Here is a 26,019-nt window from a genome sequence, read left to right as displayed (position 1 = left end):
AGAAGAAGAAGAAGAAGAAGAAGAAGAAGAAGAAGAAGAAAATCGGAGTAGGTCTACACATTATTTTGCGCTAAATGTTACCTATCCATCTTCTTAAAGGGGACGATGTCACACGGAGAAAAATGAACCATAGACACGTTTCTGTTCGTTTGTTTGTTTGTTTGTTTTATTTCCTTCTGAGAAGATGGCTGGATAGCCCATACTCAGCTGCAATAGCTTGGTCTTCCATGGGGTCCAGTTGGATGTGAGGTGGGACCACTTCACCGGGTTTAACACCCTGCTCTTTGCGATGGATAAATAAATGAAGTGGATCATTTTCGTGCCTGAGTTGTGACTCTCTCACACACGGGACCTCCATTTTATGTCCTATCCGAGGGACAGAGTGTTTTGGCTCTTGCTAGAGTACTAATAACTGGGACGTTATGATACACACAACATTGCTCAGTGGGACTCGGAATTGAATCCGGGTCCTTTGGGTTATTACGCAACTTTGGTTGTTGGTGTTGCAGCGGCACCTTGAAAAGCAAGTCTTGGTCTTGGCCTCGTGTGTGCGTGCTTTGAGCGTTTCTGTGAGCGTGCGCGTGCCCGTCTCAACCAAAGAGATCACGTGTATGATATGATATAGTACACTGTATACGATTTCTTTGGTCTCAACTAATGAACCAACAAAACACGGCTTAGGGGTTTCTCATTTACATTCCGACTGCACCATGCATTATCTTGCAAGCAGGTTAACTGGTCAATAAAGTTTTGATAATAAAAAAAGTAACGATGATTGAATCGGATCGACTTCATTTCATATACCAGAACGATAATGCAAAGCACGTATCATGCATACATGACACACACACACACACACACACACACACACACACACACACACAAAAGAAAATGAATCAATATAGACATTATGTAAAATCATGTTATCAGATATTGTACATACAAATGAAGGGGTCGGTGCAATATATAGTGCTAACCCACACTTTTGTCAAAATTGAGTTACATGCATTTTCATGATCCTTACCCTTCACTCTAACCTCCGTGAAAATGTCATATCTGAATTCAACCAATGAGATGGCAAAAAAGGCATGCATTCATGTTTTATTAATGTACAATGTATGGACTTTCCAAACATTTAACAGCGATTATCTTAAAATGATCATTGTGTGGGTTAGCACTATTTTGCACCGACCCCTTCAATTATTGATGAATAGGAACGAACACTAGCACATCATTCTGCTATTTAAGGTTGCTGTACCGTACACATTATTTGGTTTACCCTTTTTTCATAAAGAAATTCGACTCGACTCACAGTCAAATATTTACACCGTAAAAAAATGAAATAATACTCAATTAAACATGTTTACAGCACTGTGTAAATACTTTTCAGCCAATTAGGTACGTGTATTCTCATTTCCACTCACTGCACACCAGGGTTGGGTAACATACACATTAGATATCATCTCGTTGAACAGTATAACATGGAATCATAAATGTCAATTTTAATTGAAGTTAAAGTTCAACATAGTATTAAGTATAGGCCTACTTGAATCGACTGTGCCATATATAGTTTTGTGAAATTTATTGAGGTTTTTGAGAAGATAAACTGATACTCTGAAAAATCCAATTCAATACAATTACACTGAATTAGAATGTTGACAAAAGAGGCTCACATTATTCCAGTAATGCAGCAATATAACTTCTTTAACGTACCATGCACTTGTTAAACATCTTCTCCTGTGTAGAGTTTATTCATGCATGCTTTCTTCTATTATTCTCCTCCTTGAACATCTAAACATGCATTCTTATGGTGAAACTGCAATATATGTCATCATCCTCGTTCACTGATGTTTTGTATAAATTTTGAAAACATTTTTTTTTTCTCATCGTATACTCATAGCAATCACGACACATTCTGAAACTCTGTACTCAGTATGACCAATCTATAGATGTTCGTCATGTTTAACCGTCTGAAAGTCATGCGGGATTCTCCTTTAACTTCTTTCTTTCTGTTCTGAAACATCAAATACATTTGCTTGACGGGCCTCCATTCTTCTATATGTCCAGACACTCCTTTACTCGGAGCCAGTAAGCTAGAGTTGACGGGATTCTATATCCAATCGGGCCTCCATAGTGAATACGAGCGAAGTCCTCGCAGGTCGGCATGTGCCCTAGACGCCTGGGCACGGCGTAACGAGCCATGTAGCCCTGCACGGTATTTTGGCTGCATTCCATGTCACCGCTACATATCCGCCATGCTGCTCCAAGTTGTTGTTAGTGTTGTTGTATTAAGAAGAAAGGAAAAAGGAAAAAGCGGAAAGCAGTTAGATAAAGCTTTCTTTAAAATCGTTTGTAAAAACTCAGAGCATCGGAAAGAGACCTACGTATTGGTTGACAGATAGGAATGACTCCCGAAGCTCGAGATATGACGAATAACAGTGTTGATACAATAAACATTGTCACTACTCTATTTCCACTGCTTGTTTTATTGTTTGCTTGCTTGCTTGTTTTATTGATTTCCATCTGAGAAGATGGCTGGAAAGCCCATATTCAGCTGCAATAGCAGTGGTCTTCCATTGGGCTCAGTTGGATCTTGGATGTGAGGTGGGACCACTTCACCGGGTTAAACACCCTGCTCTTTGCGATGAATAAGTGAACTTGATCAGGATCTTTTACGTGCATAAGTTGTGACTCTCTCTCTCTCTCACAGGACCTCCATTTTATGTCCTATCCGACGGACAGTGTGTTTTGCCTCTTACCAGCAGTGACTAGAGGGCACGGTATGATTACACACAACATTTCTCTGTGATGGGACTCGGGAGTCGAACACGGGCCCTTTGGATCGTGAGGTATGGATGCGCTACCGACTGAGCTAACTCTGCGCCCTAATGATTACGCTTATTACTGATGCTATTGTTGTTACGTCCCATCGACGAATCAATTTAAGTATTTCGAAAGTCAAGCATGATACACGTATACCGCACTATGCGTTACTTACATCCTTGCAAATCTCCCGCCATTAGCCTGGCGTCGTTCCAGTATTGTTCTATGACTTTGTATGGCCCGCAGCTCATGGACATGATTTCGAATTTGCAAACGGGGTGTGGCATCTGGCAGCCCGTGGAGAGAGCTATACATATGCAATGCAGACAGTCCGCCGGCACCGGACTGGGCATCGCCCCGCCTGATGTAGCTGAACAATGATAATGATAATGATAATGATAATGATAATGATAATGATAATGATAACGATAATGCCAATGTCGATGATAACGATGATGATGATAATGATAATGATAATTATACTAATGACAATTATTTCTAATAGTGGTGTTGTGAAGAAATGCCTCCTATTTTGTCATATTTGGGTCTGATGTCTCCTCAGTAATGAGGTTGATTATGACGCTGGTGATATTGACAACAGCACTGATGAGAAAATTATAGTTATCATCGTCATCATGGAAATTGCAATTGCTGTGATGACGAAATTAATAGTAAAATCATTGTGCAAAATAATGACAGACAAATAGATTAAGCAACTGCAATAAGGTTGTCGAACACCATGAGCGAAGAAAAAAAAAGTTTCGAATTACTATCGAAGAAAATAACTTAACAAAACAAGCTAACTAAATGCCTGCAGTGCTCATAGATTGGATCTTTTTTTTTCAAACGCCATAATATTAATGTTGAAAAAGCGTTCTGAGGCTTTTTGAGATCTGCGAATGTAGGCCTAATTATCTTTAATTTTGTTTCATTTTCCATATCGTCAACTGTAATACAAAGAAGAGGGGCTTTGAAGTAGATAAACCTTTGTTACCAGCCACTCTCGTCTACATGGCAGTGAACTCGAGCTCTGCTTCAGAGTGTCTTTCTTTTATCCTATACTGTAGTCCCTCGTGCTATCTGTTGTTGTTGTTGTTTTTTTTTTTGGGGGGGGGGTGGTTTGAGAGAGAGATGATAGTAGGTAAGAGCGCCTGGATGTAAGGCTAGGAGTTGATCTTGAGGCCTGTCGTTCGTTTGGAACTGAAATAACCTTGTTGTCATAGGGTGAAGTGGTTCCCAAATGTACTTGAAGATTTGATACAGCCGTTGTATCCGATAACAGGAAGAGCACGTCCACTTTTCCTATTGCGTCTATAGGAAATGGTCACTTAAAGGACAAATTCACCTTCATTACAACACATGAGGATTGAGATAATGCAGCAATATCAAGTAGAACACATCAGTGACAGTTTGACGAAAATCGGACAATCCGTTCAACAATAATTACAGTCACTGCTGGATGAAAAGACTACTAACAGTTGATGATGTCACATGCGTAGAACGATTTTAAGAAAAATACAATGAGAATTCCACAAAATGTCATTTTTTTTCCTCAAAAAATAAGTACACATTCCATCAACTTGTATCTGGTACAAACATGAATTATATTGAAGGTAATATTACTCCCCCTGCATTTTGATAGAGGCAAGTCATGTGCAAGTCATGCGAGAAAATGAAAACATGTTTGATTTTCTTTTTATTCTTTATATCGTTGTACACATAATATGACATCACAAGTTGAAGTAGCCTTCACATCCAGCAATCATGGAACTGAAGCTTCAAAAATGTATAACTTTTGAACGATTCGTCCGATTTTACTAAAACTTTCACTAATGTGTTCTACTAATATTGCTGCATTCTCTCAATCCACATATCAATGAAGGTGAACTTGTCCTTTAGTGTTTACAGTGGTGTATGCTAATGGACTGCTTAAAGATTTATTTTGTGTATAAGTTAATTAGAATCAACTCTTTCTTTTGGCGTCCTTGCATATTCATTACAGCTGGGAGAATGACTGGGGGCATGAATATTATTTTTTCTTTCATTAAGAAAAAGGATAAAAAAGTGTTAAGACATATTTGATTACAACACGATTTTTTTTTTGCAATACAGTTCAGGCACTATAAATCAGATTTGATTCATCATTTTCCTGCTATACCAATTTGAACATTTCATTGACCACCGTCTAACATTTCCATTGACCAGTGAGTAGCAAAAAAAAAAAAAAAAAAAAAAGAGAGAGAGAGAATATGGCTGTAATTTTTGTAAGAAAAACAAAATAGTTTTAAAGTTGACTTGAAAACCGAACTGGGTTTCTTTTAATCTCTAATACATCGTATCCACTGGCCAGTCATTTATCATCTTTATGTCAATAGTCCTTGACTTTATCTCCAATTAATTCTTTAAGCATAGAAGTCTTCTGCCACTCGGAAAAAACTCTTCGTGTTTGGAATCATTTGGTTCCAGTTTTATAATGAAAAGTATATGATAGATTTGTGCATCGGGTTTTGTGTTGTCAAATAATTAATACACGCGTGAGGATAAGAACCCATTTTACACATCACCAAATTTATCCTCTACGGAAGACTAGTATAGAATGTACCAAGTCTATTTTGCTATACTAATCTTAAAAGAAGAAATCTACTCCAGAATTTTATCAATTTCATTAGAAAGAGAAAATGATCAAAATGGTATGAGAAATAAGGAAGTTATAGCATTCTGAAATGTCATTTTTTTTTGAAAACCCTTCTTGAACAGTCGATATGAATAATATTCAAATCAGAGAGTTGATGATGCTTTCACGATTTCTTTTTTACTTAATATACAGAAATGACAAGAACTAAATTGCAAGTAATTAGACAAATATTAAATTTATGTATATATATACTTTTTGCAACAAAAAAAAAAGGGGGGGGGGAGTATACTGCCCATTTCATCACAAGTTGTGCCCGTTAACGGTTATTGGTATTGGCAATGCAAACAAACTGTCATTTTGATGTGTACCATGTAAAACTTACATTTATGGTAGAACCAGGAAGTCCTTGCGCCGGAGCTTCCCACCACAAGAAGGAAGAAGTATAGCAAGAAGACGTTGGTAGAGTGCAGCTCCATCGCTATCTTATCGGCGATAAAAGTCAAACCTGCACCATCGCCATGATCGTGAATAAAGCTGCCTTGAAAAACACATTGGCAACGCTCTGTGGTTTATCCGTATTAGGGTCTCGACGCATTTCCTCCTGTCGGCTTGGTCATGTGGGTATTATTATGTTGCAATAACGTCCGAGAGATTAGCTGCCAGGGCATTGTTGAAAGGGAATTCCCCGTGAAACCAATTTCAGTTCCTTCAGCAAGTCTAGACGTCGGATGAAAGCCTCGGGGTCTCATCATCCTTGTCAGCCTGACTCCATTGTGAACGGTAATACGGCTCCCGCCCCTTGAAACTGATCTAATCCTATGCATCATAATCGTATAGGCCTATACTCTCCCTGTTTTCCATGTATGTAGATGCTGCGTGTGCGTGTGCCTGTTGTCTTAAATGTTCTCGGATTCTTTAAAGAGCGAAATATGTACGTCTGTGAGTTTGTGGGGGTGGAAGGGGACTGGTAGACCCCTCACCCTTCCCCCTATTCTGCGGAAATCCTCATTCATGGAGAGTACACTCTAGTCTCGGGTTTACAATGTCGTCGGCTGGTTATTCCTGTGAATCCACCTGGACAGAATTTTGCTACCAGATGTCAAATTTCTTCATATCAACGAGACGTAGAGCCCTTTTACGTTTTCGTGGACATTGCCTTGTATATCATGTATATAGTGTTATCAATGAAATGTCAACGCGATAACAACCGTCTATAAACTTCTATGAATAAAGACAATAACAAGAGCCATGCTTGACCAGTTGGTGTCACTTCAGAATCTTGATAACGATGCATGATAGCAAATAAACTTTCTGATATCTCTTTTTTTAATTTTTTTAAACTTTTTTCCCCTCAATGCATTCCTTTTGTCCCCGTCTTTTTTAGAATATGAAATGTAAAATTTATGTACATAATTTTATAACTCAATCATGTTTCAGTCTACTTACTAGTCTAGCTGTACAAGATTTTGACGTATTTTACGTATTGCAACCTTAATAAAATTATAATCAAAACACATCGGATCCGACTTCCCCATAGCAATGTTACGGTGTGTGTTTTCTTCTGTAGTTTTGCCGCCCAACTTCCTACTGTGGAAGAATATAGTGCCAAATTAAATAATCTGTATTGATATATGCATACATGTACATTTATATTTTGATTGGTATGCATACATATCATTGTGGTATTGTTGTCACAATGGACCTCGACAAGTTTTGCTTTCAAATCCATTCAATGCTTTCAACCAAATAATAATGAATAGATTGTGGACATCAAAACCCCCGATAACATTATTGGTGTATAGGCCTACTTGTGCAAGCTTTATTTCATTCACCACTATTCATATTTCTTTTTATATTCGCTTATTAACACATTTCAATAGATCTATATCATTTTACCATTTCGCAGCTAATAATTCGGCAACAACGAAAGATAAGAAGAGTTTCCTTTCATTTGATTTGATTTCATTTCATTTCTGACAAAAATTTAGAGTACAATATGACTTGCGCATATTCAAGCGAAATCAATATAACTCATAAATTATTATTTTTTTTACAATAAATGAAAGCAAGAAAATGCATAAGCAAACTGTAACTGAATTGTATCAAGTTAGGAAAAGATGTCGAAAATAGGGGGGTGCTATAAAGACTAGTTTGTATAATGTGATTCCCTCATTAGCAGTAATTAACGAACGACAAGACGAAATGCCTGAGAAACAGACGAAACATACAAAAACCCTATATATTTGATCCGTCTATACGCACAAAATGACACCCACTCAAAAAAAACAAAGCAGCTCTCTTATACACGTATTGAAAGAATAAAATAATAGGAGTGCAAAGAAGACAAGAAAGAAAAAAGAAAGAGACAGGAAGAAGAAGGAATTAAAGGAAATTGGCAAAGGAGGAAGAGTTCTTGGTTCAATGCCAAAACACATCAGATCAGGTTTACCGAGATATACACTGTATGAAAATTGAGTTATATAAAATGACTCAAACAAAATTAATAACGATTAAACAACGAAGTAAATTTGCGGTTTCAAAGGTCCAAATCCCAAGTGATGTAGAAATTAATAAAAAGCTTTATTTTAAAAGTAAAAGTAAAAGTTATATCTTCTTTCATTTTACAATCAAGGGAATTCCAGAATTTAGGTCCGGCAAAAGAGAATATAGATTTTAGAAAAAAATCGTCCTAGACAACAAATGAAATTCATTGCATTGTCTGGTATGAGATAAATATACATTTGTATTTTTAATAATCATCAAAGTCCAATACCAAAGGGACGGAATGATTTATTAGTTTGTACATAAACTGTCCTAAATGTAAACAATATGAATCATTAGTTTTTAAAATATCATCTTGCTAAAATAAGACATTAACATTACTTCTCCACGATTCATTACAAACATTACGAAGATTTTTTTTTTCAATAATAATATTATTACCCAAGGCGAGAATGACATAATTCAAATAGGGTAAAATCAAAGAATAGTATAGGATCAATGAAACGTTTGTAGGAAAACAAAATTTGACTTTGTTGAGTACACCTATAGTACTTCAAATTGAATCAATATGTAAATTACAGATAAGCTTATAAAGAATCAAACCTAAGAATTCAATTTAGGAAACTTCTTCTATGGCTGTATTATCAAAGAAAATGTTCCAGCCGACTTTGTCCGACGAATTACTAAAAAGAATACATTGAGGTGTTTTTTTTCTTTTTTTTTAAAGGATTAATTGACAATTTGTAAGAACCTTATCCAATAAAGTAATGTAATCAACTCAATATCAAAAGTATCAATCAATACATCAGTTAGAAAAAAAAAACACATTTGAATCATCATAGAGCAATAGAAAGGAAAGAATACTTAAAGAATTTCCTACATCATTGGTATAAAGCCAAATCAAAGTGGTCCAAGTAAGCTTCTTTGAGGTACACTACAGCAAGTGATATCTTGCATAGTAGATGTATGACCATTAATATAAACAAATCGTTTGCGATTAGTAAGGTAATTCCTGGACCACTCCAAGACCGTTTTTCGAATCATAGAGAAATAATCTGTAAAGAAGTATTTTATGGTCGATGGTATAAGCCTTGGAGAAGGCCAGGAATACACCTTTAGTATGATAAAAATTTAGCAATAGCTTTTGAGACTTTATCAAGGAAGGTAAGGACCTCATGAGATGTATTGTGTTTTTGCCGAAAACCAAATCGATTGTCAGAAATGATATCATGCTTATTTCTAGAAGAAACAACTTGCCTCAGCACTTTAGAGATAATGGATAACAGAGATATTGGTTTATAATTGCGAACGTCTTCCCTATTCCCATTATTAACAAAACTGGATGACTGTGATAATCTTGACACATATCCTGCTCAGTGACATCAATTTTCATTTTCCTTTGAGGACAAGCATAAATTTCAGGATTTTGCAACAATCAATTAAACCCGGAAGGAGCTAAATAATTTATCTTTCAGATCTGCTCTCCATGAAAACATGTAGATTTTCCATAAGATATGATGATTTAATAGCACAACATCATTAAACGCTGAAATGATGTAGACTTGAAGATTTAAAGTGGATTTGATACGAGCTTTTCATATGCTATGTAAAATAAATATAACCTACTTGAACCTACTTTGCTGTTTAAAAGCTTTTTCCAACCAATTCATAGACATGTAGTGAGTAGCGAAGGATTGCATTTTTTTAACATATCAAAATGAATCATATTCCTGTCGGTGACTGACGATCATTCCAACGGTATAATGCCGTTTATCAATATGGCAAGGAAAATTGCAGTAAGGCATACCCTTGCATGAAAATGAAAATGCTTTGATATTCTAAATCTCTCAATTACGAAGTATACCATGTAGCATGTCGGCAAATTGGCAGTTCAATCAAGCATTATTAACAGAAAGCTAATGAACTGTAAAGTTTGACACACTTTTTTTTTTTCAGAACTAAAAAAAGGAAAAAATTGGAAGACACGATCTATGATGAACTTCGTCATTATCAAGTAGTGTTTCTGATATAAAATTGAATGTGGCAAACCTTAAACAATGTTAAACAACGTAAAATAGGCTTGGCCGTAAGCAGGAAATTTTCGTTGACACGACATTTGCTCCTGCGACAATCCATTGCTGCAGCAGCTCCGGTCTCCAAGGACTTTCTAAATAGCGTTATCACCAAGGGTTGTGATAGGGATTTAGGTTTAGTTTGATGTGAGAATAAGGATTAGGATCAGGACTATGTTGGTGGGTAGAATTTATGTTTGGCATAGTGTGCAGATATCTAATGCGAGCAATCGAAAATTGTCGCAGGAGCATGTGTCATGGAACCATTTCCCCCCCCCCCCCCTCCCTCTAATGATGGAGGGGCCAGTGGCAAAAATGATTATGTTGAAAACGCTAGCGCACTGTCCGTCAACTAATATGCTTGATCGAATGAACACAAACGCAAGCCTTTTATGTACATGTGCGAGCAATAGAATAAATCGCATAGATCCGAGATTGCACGGTAAATGGAGCCAAAATTGTACGAAAGATGACGTAATAGTAAAATGAGACAATAATCATGAACAATATCAAACAACCAATGGCATGACAAAGATCTATTGAGGTGTTATATAAATGCTAATGCAATCAGTTCTCATTCATCATTTCCACGTTAAAAGCGATATTTAACTTTCACACACACATGTTAGTGTCCATTTCTTTGACCTTAATAACTATACGACATTTCTTGTGACGGCCACCATTTTTCTACAAGTCTAGACATTCTTTCACTCGAAGCCAGGATGCAAGAGTTGCCGGGTTTTTGTAACCACCTGGCCCTCCCACGTGAATACGAGCGAAGTCCTCACAGGTCGGAGAGTGTCCCAGGCGGCTGCGGACGGCGAACCGAGCCATGTAGCCCTGCACCGTGTTCTGGCTACATGTCAAATCACTGCTACACGTCTGCCATGCTGTATCAGGTAGGTTGATGTGTGTTGTTGTTGGTGGTGGTGGTGGTTATAATGGTGGTGGTGATAATGATATCAAAGAGAAATGAAAAGGACATGACGATCAACAGATGCAACATTAGAAAACCTGAGAAGACACACTTGGACAAGATAGTATAGGGCCTACCATTATTTTAACAACGAGTGATGAAACAAAACAATTAATGATACAGCATAAGGCACAGTAGATGTTGCTATTGTACTTCTTTTTACATCAGTTCTCGTGGAACTTAAAATCAGATTATAATGATGAAATCATGGGCATCAATGGAAATCTATCATTCTTACATGAGCATCAGTAGAAATCTCTCATTCTTACTGTGAACGAATGAAACCAAAGTTTTCAATGGCGATATGATGATTATGAATTAAAATGGGAGGATGTAGATTGAGAGGAACAAGTTGATGGTTCGAAGAAACCGTTCCATCTTCTCACTGTATAGCCTATCTTTTGCTTAATATGAAATCATTTTCTACAACAGAATTAAATCAAATAGCGGGGGGGGGGGGGGTAAATGGTGCAGGAGAGTAACTCATTCAACACTGCACTCAACCTCCCTGGCATTTCCTACATTAATGATTTTGTAAGAATCTTTCCGAAAACATCTAGAAAATCAAGACGAAAACATGAAACTTTAGTAAGTGTTTTTAGATAATGTGTTTAAATCGCTACAGAACAATTTCTTTTTCTTCCTGTTACATTGACCCTTATTGTAATGTAACAGCTATCATTGTTGTCGTTGTTGTTATCACCAACAACATCATCATGATGAAGATAAGCAGTACGATGATTGACGCCGTTTTGCTGACTATGATGACGGTTTTACTGTTTTCAGATTTACTAATATTGTTACTTTTCCCGTTGTTACATCCCATATACGAAGTTGTACCTAAAGTCAAACATAATGATGCATGTACGGTAAATCCTGTATTAGCGATTTCCTGTCTATAGCGGCCATCTGCCGTATATAGGTATAAGAACACTAAAGCAATTCCCTCCGAGAGAAAAAACATGTCAAAGAACCTTTCTATAGCGGCCACCTGTCTCTGACGGCCACCTTTTTGTCTTCCTTGGTTGGCCGCTATAGACAGGTTTTACTATACAATTGTACTTACATCCTTCCAAATCCCCCGCCTTTAGCCTGGCGTCGTTCCAGTACTGCTCTATGATTTGAAAAGGTCCACAGATCATCGAGGTAACGTCGAGGATGCAAACGGGTTGTGGGACCTTGCAGTGCGTGGGAAGAGCCATACACATGCAATGCAGACAGTCCGCCGGGACTGGACTGGGCATTGCCCCTCCCGATGCAGCTTTAGCCGCCCACAGATGATGACAAGGATAAAATAGCATAAGATAAAAAATGCATCATGCTCTGTCTTTTCTTGCCTTCAAGCCTTCACGAATTATGATAATGATGATGATGGTTATGGTAACAGTGATATCAAAACAAAATGTTAATGATAATGATAATGACAATGATAATGATTATGGAAGTTCTTTAATCATCATCATTATGATATCGTGTACACTACTAATGCTTTGGTAATAACTCACCTAATTCAGTATGATGATAATAATATACCATGAAATTCATAAACTAGTGGTAGGCCTAGATAACGAACTCGCAAAGAGTTCTAATCGGAATCCCCAACTCAACCAAAAGTATTGGTACTATCCCTTTGACTACTGTTACGTTTTGTTGCATTCACACTACTTAAACTTCGATCTAGGTAAGGTCATGGAGGTTTCTCAACTGCACCTTGACTGCCGTGGCAAGTTTTTGACATTAAAATTAATATCTATAGCCGGGCATTCACGGCAATCACTGCCTGTCATGTTTGTCCATCCCGTCCCCCGCCTTGTCAGACGGGCACTGTCGTTATGACAAATTGTCCGCGGTGGCCTGAAACGTGCTTGCTATGGCCACCGAGGCATGGTGTTAAAGGGATCGTATCGTTTTGGTTGAGACCTAATTTCAGGTTTTTAGTTTTTGGTGAGATAATCAGAAACCTCTTATGAAATATGAAAGAGCATGTAATTGAATTCAACGTTTATTTGATGAAAATTGGTTTTGAAATGGCTGATATATCCAAAACAGAGCGATTCTAATAAAGTGTGGGACCCACAATCTTTTACGATCGCTTTGTTTTACTTTGATTTTGGGTGTTTCAGTCATTACAAACCCGATTTTCATTAAATAAACTTTGAATTCCTCTTAGAATGATATGCTCTGTAATAATTCATATACTGTAAGTGTTTTCTTGGTATCTCGCAGAAAGTTAAGAGCCAAATTCTCATTTCCACCAATACTGCACCTCCATCCCTTTAACGTAGCATTCACTTACGGTGTCTTCTTCTTCTTAAAAGAAAAAAAAAAAGAAAAATGGGAACTACGCAATCTTACAAGCATGCGTGGCTTGCCTTTGATAGTTCTGACTCAGCAGTTATAAACACTGGCAGCGGCTACCATTGTACCCATAGGGTACAATGGGTACAAGTACCCATCAGAGGTATACCTATGAGCATATTTTGTACTACTAAGTTCTCTCGTTCTCATTATGATATGCAAATTTTCTATGTAATCTTAAAGTTCTATTCAACCAATCAATCTCTGCTGTGCTTCTCAATGACCACCACCTGGGCCCTGTTTCATAAAGTTGTTCGTAAAGTTACGCACGACTTTACAAACGACCTACATATGGCAAGCCAAGTGCGTTTACTAATCATTGTTAATTTCAGTAACTGAAGTTGAAATTTGCAGATGATAATAATTATTCTTACATGTTAACACACGTTTATAGTTAATAGTCAAGGCGCTAATTCCTGTAAGGGGCTTAATTAAGGAGTTCGTTCAACCCACCCCGCAGAAAAGGTTGGACCAGACAGGGTGGTAGATGGGACCTCCATGAACATCCGCAGGTAGTATGTGGTTCCAAATTGTGGTATCAGTAGAATTTTACAGGCCACTTTTCATCATTATTTCTTGGAACAAACGTAAAGGAGTCTGCGCACTCAAGGACTATCACACGCACCACTAGCACTGCTACAGGCGCAAGTGCCAGTGGTGCGTGTAGTAGTCTTAGCGCACGCAGACTTTTTCTTCGACAAACACAGGTTTTTGCCTGCAAACTAACTTTTCACGCCTAGCTGGGGTCGGTGTAGTGTAGTTTCTAGCCGTTTTTAATTCGTCTTTATTTCTATGAGTTGAAGCAAACCGAGTGAGAGCACATACCCAGTGATTGCGACGCCCGAACAGTTTTTTTGTCGCAATCACTGGGTATGTGCCCTCACTCGACTTAGCGCAATACAGTGGACTTCCTCACAATACACAAGCTGCAACTCAGAGAAATAAAGACGAAATAAAAACGGCTAGAAATTAGACTAGGGACGGTGACGCTTGTCACTATTGGGGCACTGACAGTGGCAAAATTATCACAGTTTTTGCATTTATTTCATGAAGAATTCATCAAAACTCCATAAAACTACATATGTACATGTTGCTAGAGATGTCAGCAATACAGTAGGATACATTGTATGGTATAATATTGTGCATGGTTACCATGGTAACCGGATGCCTACAGGTGATTAGTAATCCCCAAAATGCCTCCTACTGCTGCAAACTTTGATTTTTTTTTTATTTTATAGATGCAATAAAAAAACATTTTGATTGATTATCGTTAAAAAAGTTTTCTCCTGTTGCCATGGCAACCAGTATTATCCAATCAGGATTCAGCTGTCAACAACTTAAAAACTAAAGCCCATAATTTCAAAAAGCTCAATAAGCATGTCCTTCCTTCTGCATAAGTGTACCACATACGTGAAGAATATATTGAACCATTCTCAAGTAACCGAAGTTACAGCAAAATTTGTAAACAAAGGCAAAATAAACGGCCATTGAAAGAAAGATATCATTTTCGAATAGTAAAATGCATGAAAAAGTTGCATCCGTCGTACTTTCAACACAAATTTGACTTCAAAGTATAGGCAAATGTAGTTTTTAGTAAGATATGGACACAAATTTCCCTTGAAAAAATAGGTGAATACAGAGAGCAAAGCCAGTTATATTCTACATGTTAGCTCTTTTGAGTATTTACAGAGCGATGGTTATTCGAAACAATCCTGGAAAAGAGCAGAGGAAAGCAATTGATTGTACATGTTCTTAAAGGAAGTTTATTCAAGAATGCAGATAAATTTCTTTCTAAAGAAGGAATATACGTACGCTGTACTATCCATCAAAGAATTAAGCGTGCTTTTGTGTTCGTTAGCTATTGTAAAAAAAAAATAATAGAATAAAATGAAAAATCATGATATGTAAATTTGTGTCAAAACGTGCAGTAATGAATTAATGCAAAGGAGAGAATGAGGGAAAAATCTTGGGCGTCCTTTCGCTTTTATCCAGGCTAATTTTATAGTGTTGAGGTAGGTACTTTAAGATCCGATCTACAATGGATGATGTGCACGAAAGGCAAAAGAAACAAACCTGTCTAGATTCCAGATATTTTTGGGGGTTACCAATCACCTGTAGGCATCCGGCTACCATGGTAACCATGCACAATATTATTCCTTACAATGTATCCCATTGTATTGCTGACATCTCTAGCAACATGTACATACTAGTATATAGTTTTATGGCGTTTTGATGAATTCTTCACGAAATAAATTCAAAAACTTGATAATTTTCCCATTTTCAGTGCCCCAATAGTGACAAGCGTCACCGATCCTAGTCTAATTTCTAGCCGTTTTTATTTCGTCTTTATTTCTCTGAGTTGCAGCTTGTGCATTGTGCAGAAGCCCGCTGTATTGCGCTAAGCCGAGTGAGGGCGCATACCCAGTGATTGCGACAAAAAACGGTTCGGGCGTCGAAATCACTGGGTACTAGTATGCGCTCTCACTCGGCTTGCTGCAACTCGGAGAAATAAAGACGAAATAAAAACGGCTAGAAACTACACTACACTGACCCCAACTTGCAATGAAAAGTTAGTTTGCAGGCAAAAACCCTTGTTTGTCGAAGAAAAAGTCTGCGTGCCCTAAGACTACTACACGCACATCTAGCACTTGCGCCTGTAGCAGTGCCAGTGGTGCGGGTAGCAGTCTTTGCGCGCGCAGACTCTTTTTTGAAGAATAGGGTCTTGTCACAACTAAAGTGGCCTGTAAAATTTTATTGATACCACAATTTGGAATCACATACTACTTAGGGGTGTTCCAGAGGGTCCAACCGACCACCCCATGCAGTCAAACCTTTTCTGCGGGGTGGGTTGAACGAAGTCATTTTTTCTGGGTCCCTGCGCCTTGACTATAAGAGTGTATTTTTGCCCCACTGTAGATGAAATATTGACATACTGACGTACTTTGTTAGACCGCAAGGGGAAAAATGGGTCCACATATTGACATTTCATATTCCAGTCGTTCGTACAGTCCTGCGTAACTTTACGAACAGCTTTATGAAAGAGGGCCCGGGAGCGCCTTTATTTTTGGGTAGTCATTTGTACGATCACGCTTCGGAGAGAGAGAGAGAGAGAGAAAGAAAGAAAGAGAAAAAAAAACCGGTTTTTCTTGATTAGACTATTAGCAAGAATGAATGTTTGTACCGTATGTCCCCCAAAATTACAACGGTACCCTCCGTAACGATAACTTTAAAGATAGTAAATCAATCCGAACACAATTTCAGGGTATGAAACTATAATTCATTGCCCATATAACATCTTACAGAAAACCCAATTCAATTTGCTTCAGAGGTCAAAGAGAAATGAGGAATTTTTGTAGAGCATGTCAGGAATCCCTTCCTTTCAAGTTCTGTCGACTAGGTTTCACTGGCGTAGCCAGAGGGGGGGCCCCCTAAGATTTGGACCGGGGATTTGGGAGGTGGAAAAAAATGCGTGAATACTGTATGCATGCACATGAAGCGGGTCTCCTTTCCAACCTTTCATCAAATAAGATATTTTTTTTTTAATATTTCACTCAAAGTGTGCACCAGATCGTTGAATTTCAATTCAAAATATGCAAAATCTCTCGTGCTCCCAAACCCTCCCCCTCTGTGCCTCTTTCCCTAGCTAAGTACACTTTTTAGATTTACAAAAAATTCTGAATAATTCTGAGTGCACAAGACGTATCACTTATATTCCGAAAACTGAAGGTTCCCACATGTATAAGGGGAATTTCCCCTTTTAATCGACCCGTTCCTCCCTCAGCCCCCCCCCCCATCAGTTTTTTTTTTTTTTTTTTTTGGTGATTTCCCAAATGTTGATTCCATCAAATATGCATATACGAGATATCTCAATTTCAACCTTAAAAAGATAAAAGCTCCGTCGGAAGGGAAGGGTGAAGATAACACTCGCCCACGCCTTCTCCCTGCTCGCCCCCCGCCATGCAAAGAAGTAGACTGTGGCTATACCCAGATCGCTTTATTACAATTCTAAAAACGCAAAAGCTCCGCGAGTGGGAGGGGGAATCCCCCTTCCCCTAAGCTCTACATCACTAGACTTTATACATACGCACAGATGGTGCACATTCGGAATAAGAGCTAAATTCCGTGATTTTAACACTTCGATGAAAAAGTATTCCACCAAAAATTTACACCAGATCGCTGAATTTCAGGTCTGAAAACGCAAAATCACCTTCGTGTGGGAGGGGATATGCCCCTATCTACACCCTCGTGTGCATGCTTTTTTCTGTTTGATTGCTGAACAGACAGCGTTCATGATATTCAGTGTAAGAATTAATACAAGAAGACTAGTGTATTCATATTATACCATTGTATAGGCAAATTGTTCAATAATAATCTACACTAAAATATACTGCAAGCTTAAACAAGTGGGACTGTTTCACGTCGATAAAACGCGCAAAAACATGCATCAAATTGCACCATTTGCAACATCAAAATGCAAAAAGTTCTTGCCGTGGGAGGGGGGACACCCCCCTCCCACACCCTCCCATCATAGTCAACATAAACAATCAAATTGCACCATTTGCAACATCAAAATGCAAAAAGTTATCACCGTGGGAGGGGGGACACTTCCCTCCCACACCCTCCCCTACCCCCTCGCTCGCTCCGCTCGCTCGGGTTTAGTCGCGTTCATGATATTAAGTGAAAAGAATTAAATACAAGAAGTGCATCTAAATTATACCATTTTATAGGCAAATTGTTCGATAATAATCTACACTAAAATATACTGCAACCTTAAACAAGTGGGACTGTTTCAACTCGTTAAAACACGCAAAAACATGCATCAAATTGCACCATTTGCAACATCAAAATGCAAAAAGTTCTTGCCGTGGGAGGGGGGACACCCCCTCCCACACCCTCCCCTCCCCCCTCGCTCGCTCCGCTCGCTCGGGTTCAGTCGCGTTCATAATATTCAGTGAAAAGAATTGATACAAGAAGTGTATCTAAATTATACCATTTTATAGGCAAATTGTTCAATAATAATCTACATCAAAATGAACTGCCACCATAAACAAGTGGGACTGTTTCACGTCGATAAAACGCGCAAAAACATGCATCAAATTGCACCATTTGCAACATCAAAATGCAAAAAGTTCTTGCTGTGGGAGGGGGGACACCCCCCTCCCACACCCTCCTATCCCCCCTCGCTCGCTCCGCTCGCTCGGGTTCAGTCGCGTTCAATTCAGTGAAAAGAATTGATACAAGAAGTGTATCTAAATTATACCATTTTATAGGCAAATTGTTCAATAATAATCCACATCAAAATGAACTACCACCATAAACAAGTGGGACTGTTTCACGTCGATAAAACGCGCAAAACATGCATCAAATTGCATCATTTGCAACATCAAAATGCAAAAAGTTCTTGCTGTGGGAGGGGGGACACCCCCCTCCCACACCCTCCCCTCCCCCCTCGCTCGCTCCGCTCGCTCGGGTTCAGTCGCGTTCATAATATTCAGTGAAAAGAATTGATACAAGAAGTGTATCTAAATTATACCATTTTATAGGCAAATTGTTCAATAATAATCTACATCAAAATGAACTGCCACCATAAACAAGTGGGACTGTTTCACGTCGATAAAACGCGCAAAAACATGCATCAAATTACACCATTTACAACATCCAAATGCAAAAAGTTCTTACCGTGGGAGGGGGGTCACCCCCCTCCAACACCCCCCCCCCCCCCCTCGCTCCGCTCGCTCGGGCTCGGTCGCTTCGCTCCCTCGCAGACTAACCGCCCCCCCCCTTAAGATGAAATCCTGGCTACGCCGTTGCTGTGTTTACACATTAATATGCAGTTCCGAGAGCATCCAAGTGCTAAACTTGGAAGAATCAGACTCATGACGTGCTTTACAACAATCCACATTTCTCTGTGACCACTTAACCAAATTGAATGGGGTTCTCTGCAAAATAGAGCTAAGATGTTATATTTTAAGACCCTGAAGTAGCATTGAGACGGTTTAATCATATTGGGTGTTATCAGTGCAAAAATCCCATTGTAATTTTTTGGGGACATACTGTATGTCTCGGTAGGGCTGTTGAGTTTATCTGAAATGAGTTGATCTCGAAGGACTCTCACTCTTCTTTCGGAACCAACATACCACATAGTTTACAGATTGTAGTCATGGCCAAATATAGTATTTGTGTGTACGAGGTTGCACTATACACTATGTGCGTGCTCCAGAATCGTGAAGCTTAAAGAGACAGTCTACTTTTAGTTAATTTCTGTCAAACATACACAACATAAACAGTTTCTTTAAGATTGTTCAAACTGGCAAAGTTATGGATATCATACGCGACACATACATACCTTGCAGTGAGGGGGAAAATTGTAATCATGTGAATGCCTACCATGGATCTTCGTAAACAAAACTATGAAAGGCAACTACTCAATCTTCTTGAAAGCATACTAGTATACTCTCGTTAACAGACGCAGTGTCTGTCAAAAATATTCATCTATAAATGCGAACAAACAGGATATACTCGTACAACGTGTAACTTACATTGATCGTGGTAGGACCAGGAGTTTCTTGCAATGCCCCTTCCGACCAAGAGAAGAAAAATAGTGAAAAATATGTTGTAAGGTTGATATCTCATTGTTACTACGATGCCAATACTCCGAGGTAAAAACAGAAAATGAAATCAATCCCGCACACTCAGACTGTAGACCACGATATATCCTGTCACGCGTTGGAAGGTTCAGCGTTTTATTCTTATAGTACAAGCCTCATCACACTTCCTCTACAGGGAGGTGAAGTGTTCGTTTCAGCTCCCTGCTTCCTCCAAACGGGCATGGTATCTACATTGCACGGAATATTCAATGATTCGCTACTAGCGCATTGTTGGGGGAATTCCCTATCCATGGTCCATTCCAAAGTCCATGTTTCCATTTTCTATCATTGGCAAAACATCGGCGTCGATACAGTTGGGTAATTCACCCTGTGTTCATCGTTGCATGGTGTTCTATACCATGTTTCAAAGATTTCTTTGTGATTATTTTCTTTGCTGGACAAAATGAAACGAGGGAAAAATTACGAGAAAGCAAGTCAAACTAGAAGCAAACACACACAGTTGATTTGGTTTAGTTCATGTTTTTCGTTTTGGATGTATGATGACGACACAATTTTATTTTTCATACGTATACAGTGTTGTGTATGCATTTCTGTTTTAATGTGATGTTTGAGAACAGCGAAGTTGTCACCTTGCCCTCGTCTGAGAAAAGGTTTTGATTACAGGTAGTATATGATTATTTACATATAAATATATATATATATATATATATATATATATATATCTATATATATATTGTATACTGTATATTGATAATCCTATTATCTCCAGTCCCGCTGGATTAACAGTTGCAGAAGTAATTAGGCCTACATGCCATAATCAAATTTGCAACTGAGTTTTCGTATTTTTTTTACCCGGTAAGATTAGATGGAAACTAGTTAAAATTAATCAAATATGTCGCAAATAATCATGACTGAAAAAAATCACGGCACCAAAGCAAAGGACTGGGGATTCTGCTGCTTGAATAAATCATAACCTTTATGCATTCCGAACTTAACCTTTGCTAATTCTGAAAAAAAAATATATATAATATATATATATACGTATATATATATATATATATATATATGAAGAGTTTGTTTGCAAAAAACCGATAAGTCCATTTTTGAAGATTTTGAAGTACGGTCTCTGTCATAAAGTACAAAATAATACCTTTTAAATGATATATTGGTCACTACATATAAAGGTATATTTTTAAAGTTATGGTCAAAAGAAGCAAAAAAATTCTTATTATTCTCTTTATTTTTCTTGACCTTTAATCGCAAATATCTCCATTTGGCAAATATTGACTTATCGGTTTTTGCGAACAAACTCTTCATATATACACCGTGTATACACACTGGATATAGCTCAGACTGACAAAAAAAAGAAAGAAAAGAAAAGAAAAAATGGTACACGAAGTGTTTATGAATGCTATTTATACATAATTCCGCTGTTGTTTCCCAGTCATGGTCTTAAATGACAAGAGGTCAATCAAGGTTTACAACGTCTGGATAATGCTCTGTGTCACATAGCGCCTCACTGAACAGTGATGAATGCGTCAAATAAACTCGAAATATGCCTGTTATTTGAAATGATAAAAAAGAACTTATATTGTGTTAAACCGTCTTTATCTATTTGTCTTTCTAATCCCCTTAGATTCCGTTACCTGTACGTGGAGAGAAAAAAAAATGAAAGTGAAATATTTGAAACAAATTCTGTAACTATTTTAAGTAAACAATCCCTGTGTGCATCTATAGTGAAACCAGTAGAAATCACAATGGATACAATTTCATTTCATTTCATTTCATTTATTTTCCACATCCTGATAAAAAGCATTTACACAAAATACAGGAACGATACATACACAGTAGGACATTGGAACAATACAAGAAAAATAAGTCCAACTTACAAGAATTTTACAACAGACAAACACAACATAAAAGCGGCTATTTCAGTTTGTGGGGGGGGGGGATCAACATAGACCGTTGGTCTTTCTATGGCTGATCCCAAATGTTACATCAGAGAATAGTTACATTGATGCAATACACACAAGAAAAACTATACTACAAAACGTGCACAGTACATATAAGAAGGCAAGAGTAATCAAAGTGTGGTGCTTGTACACTGCATAAAACTTCACATGTATAATATATCTTTATGAACAAGGAATGATTTATATCTTCTGTTAAATATTGAAAATCTATTAGACAGCTTTATCACATTTGGCCAGTCGTTCCATAGAACAGGTTGGAATTTGGCTGGAATTCTTTCATAGTTTCTAATGTAATTTGCTGAAGAATCTATTTTTTTTTCATGCACACTAATTATGCTTTTGTTTGATGTAATGCAGATATTTAGACTGTTCATGCACACTAATTATGCTTTTGTTTGATGTAATGCAGATATTTAGACTGTGACGATCAGTCTTGGAGAACACCTTTCTTTCCCCCTTATGTATAGTTTGTAAAGTGAAATAGTTGTGAGGTCTGTCATTTAATTTTGGCTTTTAGAAAAAAAAAGCAAATTGTTTATTTGTGTGTTTTTTTTTAAACCACAACCTTATACAGGGGCGGATCAGCTTTTTATAAAGGGGGGGTTGGGGCCCCCCGAGCCCGAGCGACGGAGCGAGCGGGGGGGGGGGGGGGGGGGGGGGGGGGGGGTAGGGTGTGGGAGGGGGGTTTGTCCCCCCCCCCCCCCCTCCCACCTGTGTGTGAAAATGGCGTTTTCTTGCATCTAGATCCGCTTCTGTTATAATGCACTAACAGTGAACAATGATTTGTTTTTTATTGTTTCGTTTTTTCACATTTCATACAAAGTATGCAATATTACATTCTGTTTAATTTCAAGACAGAAAAAAGAAAATACAAATAGTGAATTTGAGACGGAAAGGCACCGTATTGATATACACCAGTACAAGCAAATATGAATAACGTGTAGAGCCTGAACGAAAATGACAAAAACACAGGAGATACAGAATTTCAATAATAAACATGACACATTGTGCAGGATTACACCTAAGATAGCAAAGCTTGGTAGCAATTTGGCCAAGCAGTTTTAGTCACCGAGCAAAACTCCTTTGTGAGTTCACAACAAGTTCCAGTGATCCGGACAGGACAATATTAAACAAAGGAATTTTTAAATTAGCTTTGAAATTTTTCTTCAATGAACAAAGAGAACTTGATCACTGTTGATAGAATCAGAACAGAAATTGTAATGATAAGATACAGCACCAAGCCAGAAAGCAATGACAGTATGAGACTAGATGAGTTGAAGTACTTAGGCCTCATTTTCCAGACAAGCATTTACTCTAATGTTCACATAAAATACAATTAGGTGCTGTAAAGCAAAGTATTTTGGCGACATGAAATTTTCGCGAGTTGCCTCTAACATTCAATGCATAGTGTAGACAAGAACTTTTGCGTGCAATTTAATTTTGCTAATCTTGGCTCATTGCAAAATTCACAAAATTAAAATGCATGCAAACATTCCTCGTTTTACAGTACAGTGAGGTGAGACTCACCTCCCTGATATTTGCTGTTTTAGTCTCTGATTTGGGGTTGTTTCACGTAGCCTTTGGGTGTACACTTGTACCAGCAAGCTCCTACAGTACGTATTTCAATTGTGTGAAACAGTTCTGAGGGAGTGAATCTTGGCATTGAATTTGGAACAGTCATGTGAGGGTTTTTCATGCCCCAGGAGACAATGTACTGTACATGTGGTACATTGTATGTTCTGACAGAACAACTCCTACAATAATACTGCAATGTACACAGAGGAAGATGGCCAACTCCGTGGTACATGTACAATGTACACTGTACAGTCTTACACTTTTTATACCTGTAGGCAAGCTAGTACATACAGAACCTTACCACATTTTTTCCTGGTAAAATGTCACATACATCATCACATTCTTATACCACACATACATATACATGTACATGTATAGTGCATATTTTCTGACTGCCTGAATAACAACGAAATCATACTACACTGAGAGGTTGATTTAGTCTTGAGACAGGTGTACACTATACAAGTGTAACTTCTATTCACTACAAATTTTACAGCCACAATAAAATGTTTCATTCATCTGTTTCCTTTTCAATCAAATGGACATTTGTATTTATAAGACAAGTGCACAATATTGAACAGTGTGTTAACAGTATTGCAGAACACAAACATACCTCAATTTGATATTCATGGACCATTTGTAAACTAGACCACAACTTCAACAATGACATACTGTTGTACAATGTATGTACGGTATTGTACTACAACGTACAACTGCCAAGGGGGGGGGGGGGGGGGGGTGGGGGCCAACAAGAACAAAAACAGTTGTACCATGGTACATCAATGTAAGAAATCACACAAGTGTACAGCACGTACATTATACAACTGTACGTGTACATGTACAGGTACAATGTACATTGTACAAGCAGAGAGCAGGATTACCAACATCCCCACACATCAAAATCAATTTGAGCAATGTGGGATATACTGACTAAACGTTCCATGCATTTTGATGGGAAAATATAATGCCCAAATCAGAAAGAGTTTGCTATCTATATCCAGATTTGAAGAGATACTGATCAATGTTCTCTGGAAGCCTGCTGAAGAATCAAAGAGAATTGGTGGCTGTGAGGTACGAGAGCCATCTTGGAGACCTGTCGGAATATTGCATGAGTTTCATGAGCAGAAACAAATTCTGAAGTACACTGTATACAGCATCTTTAATTTACTGACTACAGGTTGTCATGGGAACAAAGTTATAGTACCTCTCAGAGTTTTTGTTTTGTTATGTTTAGTTTTGTTTTGTTTGCTAGTTTTGGGTGTTTTCTTTTTTATTTGTTTTTGTATTCCTCTGGACACAAATAGATACAGAAAAAAAATGATGAACACTCTTTATCACAGTTATACAAATTTGTAGTATAAATATTCTAAAAGTGTAAATGTCTACTGCAAATTGTGCAGTATGAGGAATAATGTTCTGCCAGTATCATAAATGTGTACATGTATAATGTAAAAGCAAGAGCATGCATTGCATAGTACCGACTCTACACTGTATAAAATGGTATTAGTGGGTTAACGTTACCAAATAGACCGACTCAGTAATAATGGTAAAACATCTAAGCCATAAAACTCTCACCAGTTAGGGGTCAAGAGAACACATGGACAACTGTTCATCAAAAATGTTATTAAAGCAGTTGAATATAAATTGAAGCTTTGTACCTTACATACAACTTGTGTACATTGTTGTCAATTTCAATTTCTACTGAGACATTTGTGTGAAATGACCAACAAAATGCATTGTAATTTCCATTTCCGTCTACCCAGAGAGCCCTGTTGAAGAGCAATGTGTAAAATTCAAGTTATGTGCATAAAATGTACCTGAAAAAAAAAAAAAAATCCACACACAACTCTGCTGACTTCTAAACACTTCACTATTCTCTGGGAAAGAAGTACAATACATGTACTAAGTGTTATAATGGACAGACCAACTTTACCGGTGCATATCTAATCTCACACATACTGTATTTCCTTTCCACAGATTTAATACCCATTACAACTCAAAAACATGTAATACCTCAGCAACAAGTACAGTGTATGTTATAGTCATTCAAATGGTTACCGACAGGGGACCTGTCACTGCACACAAAGGGTGAGAAAATAACTTTGCTACATGTACATTGTACAATGTACAATGTACATTGTCAGGATGTACTTGTAAATATTAATTTATTAAATGCCTACAATGACAAAACTTACAATTAATGCATGGATATGGCTAATAGCATACAGGTATAAAATACCAGGTGAAAAAAAAAATGTACCTACACATAGAAATATGGGTGGTTCTAAGGATGAAACGTTTACAGTTTTACAATTTGTAAACTTCAGCACTGAAATCCTGTCTATTGGCAACTTTACAGAAAGGCTGTACACAATTACAACACGCGCGTCCACAACATCAGGAGTGGTCACTGCAGTACTTCTTCTTAGGCCGCACTTATCAAACTCAAGAAAGAGAATCACGTTTCAAAACGCGTTTCGAATCATGGCGTTCATGA

At 37.8% G+C, this 26,019-nt stretch overlaps 2 long non-coding RNA genes across 2 annotated transcripts; both read right to left on the bottom strand.

The window, feature by feature from the left end:
* Positions 1–948: 948 nt before the first annotated feature.
* Positions 949–5,977, bottom strand: LOC139729237 (uncharacterized). Its single transcript, XR_011710858.1, has 3 exons — positions 5,841–5,977; positions 2,999–3,193; positions 949–2,258 (listed from the first exon to the last, which is right to left on the bottom strand). It is a non-coding gene; the product is annotated as an uncharacterized lncRNA (long non-coding RNA).
* Positions 5,978–8,977: 3,000 nt separating this feature from the next.
* Positions 8,978–20,101, bottom strand: LOC139729230 (uncharacterized). The gene is made up of 3 exons (XR_011710857.1): positions 19,906–20,101; positions 12,075–12,269; positions 8,978–10,922 (listed from the first exon to the last, which is right to left on the bottom strand). It is a non-coding gene; the product is annotated as an uncharacterized lncRNA (long non-coding RNA).
* Between the last annotated feature and the right edge of the window lie 5,918 nt (positions 20,102–26,019).

This window comes from Diadema antillarum, unplaced genomic scaffold (assembly GCF_040938485.1).
Source record: "Diadema antillarum isolate AM-2024a unplaced genomic scaffold, OU_Dant_1.0 scf00000020, whole genome shotgun sequence".
Lineage (NCBI taxonomy): Eukaryota > Metazoa > Echinodermata > Echinoidea > Diadematoida > Diadematidae > Diadema > Diadema antillarum.
This window is presented reverse-complemented; position numbering and strand designations above follow the sequence as displayed.